At 47.7% G+C, this 4,606-nt stretch overlaps 1 long non-coding RNA gene across 1 annotated transcript; it reads right to left on the minus strand.

Annotated features, from left to right (window-relative positions):
- Positions 1–2,806: 2,806 nt before the first annotated feature.
- LOC143691870 (uncharacterized) lies at positions 2,807–4,191 on the minus strand. Its single transcript, XR_013179968.1, has 3 exons — positions 3,871–4,191; positions 3,370–3,459; positions 2,807–2,968 (listed from the first exon to the last, which is right to left on the minus strand). It is a non-coding gene; the product is annotated as an uncharacterized LOC143691870 (long non-coding RNA).
- Positions 4,192–4,606: the final 415 nt, after the last annotated feature.

The raw sequence follows: 4,606 nt of genomic DNA on the forward strand, positions 1-4,606 counted from the left end.
GAAACAAAGCTTGGCACATGAAACCTCTCCTGTTCTGAGCCCCTGCTCTCCAGACAATCCTGCCCAAGCCCTCAGAAACACAGATGGCATTGCTGACCTCCCGGCTGATGGCTGCCATCTGGTCTTCAGACAGGCAAGTCTTGCTGATGACGTCGCTCAGAGTGCCTCCATCCATGTACTCTATAACTAGCCAGAGTTCCTCGCCCAGAAGGTAGCTGAAAGAAGGAAACAAGGGTGTGGAGATGAACGTGCATGGGTACCTTGATTTTTTACTTCTGGGTTTCTTGTTTCCAGGTTCCTCTGTGACTAGGACAGAATCAAAGGAATAGACATTCCCTCTCAGCTATGCATTGTTTGCAATCTGTGCAGTCTCAAGAAGAAAGGCACAGCTGTGAAAAAGGAGATGTCTTAAATGGCCAGCAAGTAAAAAATGTAGTTTAGTAACAGATAAAAAAACCTGTCACACTGTGTGTTTCTGGAAATAAGCACCTAGTCTTCCTGGCATGCAAAGCAATGGAAAAGGGGACATTTATGTTAGTTTATCTGGACATAAAAAGACACTTGAAAAGAATCAAGCCACAGAAAAAAGTGGTGGCTGTGAACTTACAGGCTATTGATTTAGTAAGATATGACTGGTCCAGGTTTTTGAGTAATTTTCAAACTATGTATGCCAGAGAAGATTCATGCAGACAAAATGCACTCTCTTCCCATCCATTAGAGATGAGCAGAGCAATAATAATTAGCCAATAATTGCAGCTCTATTTTCTGCCACTGACCAGAGTGGGATTTTAGCTGGCATGTTTGCTATATGTAAAGAAACATTCACAACAACTGACCTGTCTAAATAGTTGATCAGGTTGGGATTCCTATTAATTTTCATGACCATGAGTTCATTGACTTTTAATTTCTTCTTCCTCAGTCCTTTTAGATTTATTTTCTTTATGGCCACCTAAAATGACATTGAAAATCAGTAACTTGAGAAGTTGGGGGCACAAGACCACAACGCACATGGAGCGAGTGATTTTGCAATGACCCAGCTGAGCTGTGCCAAACTTCCATGTGATTAGGCACTGCACTAATTAGGAACTGACATTCCAACAGCCCATTTCTCTGCTCATTTGGGGGCCAGTTACAGGACACATGGGGCCACTGAAATTTTGCCTTGTCCACTTGGTAACAGTGGTGTCTCAGCTATCACCAACAAACCTCTGACCACAATCTCTGCTGCTTTGGATGGGATTCAGAAGAAGTAATCCATGCCTTAATACTCTGTGGGTACATCTTGGGCTATGGGCAGGGCTTTTAGGGACACCTTGCAGATCTCTCCCTATGTGCAGTTCCCAAGTGCAGCACTGCAGGTGGCTAAGGAACTACCAGGAACTTTCAGATGTATTTGCTGGCAGCCAGAAATGAGAATTCAGGACTCTGAAGCTGTAGCCCCAAAGAGCAGTGAGGTGCTCGAAGGCACCACCTTTGTTTTAGCAATGGAGAGCGAGCGAGCGCGTCCTTCTCTGAAAGGAACCGCTGCCCTCTGTGCCTTCCTTCCAGCAGCTGAGGAGGACAAAGTCCCAAATGTATTTTGCAGGCTTTTCAGCACAGCTCTGCCCAAAGCTCCAGCCACAGCTCACACCAGAGGGGAAAGCCCCTCAAGAGCAGCAGAGACTGCAGATGCTGTTGACATTTACCTCTCTCCCTGTGGCATTGTCGAGTGCTCTGCAAACATCTCCAAAAGTCCTAGAAACAAAAAAGCAGCAAAGAAAGTAGAAGCCATTTAGATCTTGCAGTGAAAGCCAGCCCACACAAGAGATCTCTGCTGTGAGTGCAGAGATGCAGGAGAGCTCTGCCAAAAGGCAGATGGTGCTTTTTCCTCTCAAGTGCTTGGACACTGGGCCTGTTCCTGAAGTGCTTGGGTTTACTGCCTTAGCTCAAAAATAGAGATGCTTCTTTCATCTCAGGTTTCAGTTTCTAAACTGTTCAGTTTTTATCCTTACCACAGAGTATTTCTTTCAGCAAACTCTTGGAAAGAAATGTTCCTTAGAACTGTTATCTCACAGCTATCAGGGAGCAGGTTGCTCTTTCAGGCAAGCAAGTTTCTTTCCTCTTTATTAGTGTGGCAGTATGATTTAGAAATATACAAAAATGCTAAGGAAATTAACACAGAAGTGTCTCACACTTGAGAGATGAGATTTTCCAGATTCTGTTCCTTGCTGCAGGCAAGACCTCGGCAGCATGGAGGTGTCTCTGACAATGCCTTCTGAGCACACACACAAATTCTGAGCAGCACTGAGAGATGGGACAGTCTATCCCCAGTGTGTGAACATGGGGATAGATGTCTGTTTGCAGCTGGCCTGACTTCACGCTGGATAGACATTCCACCAGAAAAACACCTGGCCCATGCTTATGTAGCAGTAACTGTGGTTGGACTCACCCGCTGCCAATATCTTCCAGTTTGGTGTATTTCATCCTGGGATTTTCCTTGTTTACTATTCTCTCTGAGGGAAACAAAATGCAAGATGCTGACATTAAAGCAGAGATCCCAGCTTCCAGGAGATACAAAAGGCAGCCCCAGTGTCTGGAGCTCTGAACCCTTTGTGGTCAGCTGGGTAACAACAACAACAACAACCAGGCAGACAGCTCTGCAGCACAGGTGGCCAGCACAGAGACTGATTTTCTATAGCAGTTCCTGTGGGGCTCCTAAATGTCCCCATGACACCAAACTCAGGAGAAACATTTGGTACAGCTATGCTGACACCTGCACACAATGCACTGTCCCTCAGACAAGAAATAGAGCAGACGTACTCAGCAGCTCCAGGGAGTCACCCTCGATCTCCTGTTGCTGAGCAGCAGCTGGGTCAGCGCGGGAGGTGAACAAACTGCCCCGGCTCCACTTCTCAGATCGGGGAGAAAAGGCTCCTTTAGATGATGCTGCTGCTGCTGCAGCAGGTTTGGTGACAGAGCTTGTGTAGATCTGGGACAAGAAATGAGTTGATGTCAGAAAGGTGGCTGGCAGAGATTACCCTGAGATCCCTTTTTGAAATGCAGGCCCTTAGAAAGGTGCTGTCAGCCACATGCAGGGCTCTTCAATGCCTTTTTTCTGATGTCCACTTCTCAAACTGGATGGATCAAAACCAAAGGCAAGTTTTACTTGAGTTCATGGCCAGATTCATGTTCCATTTTCATGGATTTTCCAAAGGATGACTGCCACAATGATCATTCTACCTCCTCTCAAGGATTCCTTTCCCCCTCCAAGGGCTGCAGACACACTTGCAGCTCCTTGTTCAAGTGTTCTGCCTCCTCCCACTGTGTTCTCTTTTCCTGCACCATCTTCAGGTCATGCTCAACCTGTAGCACTTCTGGTGGGGATGGTACCTGCGCCTCACTCCTAACTTGGGGCTCTTCATTGCCAGACATTCGCTGGAAGTCTTCGCAGGCTGCCCGGTGAGATGCCAACACTTGCACCTCAAATCAAACAGAACAAAGCAGTCAGAGACTCCAGCTTGTCCCTGTCAGCCAGGAGTCATCGACTGTGAGGAAAGGCAAAGAACAGATTGACAAGGGATACAGACAGCTTGTTTCAATCCTCCATCTGAGTCACCACGTTCCCCTTTAAAAACACCTCAAGAAACAAGGAGAGCAGGAATCAATTTGGATGACTGCTGGCCAAAAGGCCAAAGGACAAGTCCCACTACCCATGGCAGCAGTGGAGATTCAGCACACCAGGAAATGTCCTTCAGAGTGACTGTGATACACACTACAGCACGACGGCACTCAGAGGCATCACCCCACTCCCTGCTGCTCTGAGTGGAAAGGCAAGAAAGGCAGAAACCACCAGTTTGGTGACTGCAGTGACTGCATCCCTCTTTCACTCACTTGCTTTTGTAGAGACTGAGGGAGGGGATTAAGTTTCTCTCTGATGATTTTCATTTCTTCCTCCAGCCTCTTCTCCCTTGCCTTCATCCTAGTGTGAGCTGTCTGAAGCTCTGCATTCAGCTGTTCCTTCATCTTCTCTAAAAAACAAGAGAGAGGATGTTTCATGAGTGGAGTGCCTGCCACTCTTTCACTTACCTGGTTTGGTTGATCGCCCCTCTGCTGATGGAGATTCTCCTCTTGAATGCTTCTCATGTCTTCTTTGTTCTTTCTCTTTACTGCCATGATGTCACTCTGAGCTTCGGGCAGCTCTGCTTGTGGCTCTGCCTGGATCTTCTGTACACACAAATGCAGAGCAAGTGACTGGGAGCTGCCATCAGGCTCAGCTTTTTCCTTTTGCAGCCTCAAATCACATTTATTCAGCCACTTCTTTCTGCTTCCCTACCCACATCTGCTTCCAATGTAACCCTTCTGTTCCAGGGCTGATCTCTGCAGCTTCCAAGGCTCTGTGCTTCCAGTGTCTGTGGGACTCCTGGCCTCCTCGGTCCCAAGAGCTCTGGTTTATGCCCCTCTTCCTGCCCTTCCCTCTGTCCCCTGGCCAGTCAGGCTTACCTGGTCATTCTCCTGTGGCTCTTCCACCTGCTGCCTGAGCTGCTCTTCCTGCTCTCGGCCTGGGAACAGCTCTCCCTGAGTCTGCCATGGCATCTCTGCTGAAGCAATCTGCTCCTGCTCTTTCTCT

Source organism: Agelaius phoeniceus, chromosome Z, assembly GCF_051311805.1.
Source record: "Agelaius phoeniceus isolate bAgePho1 chromosome Z, bAgePho1.hap1, whole genome shotgun sequence".
Taxonomy (NCBI): domain Eukaryota; kingdom Metazoa; phylum Chordata; class Aves; order Passeriformes; family Icteridae; genus Agelaius; species Agelaius phoeniceus.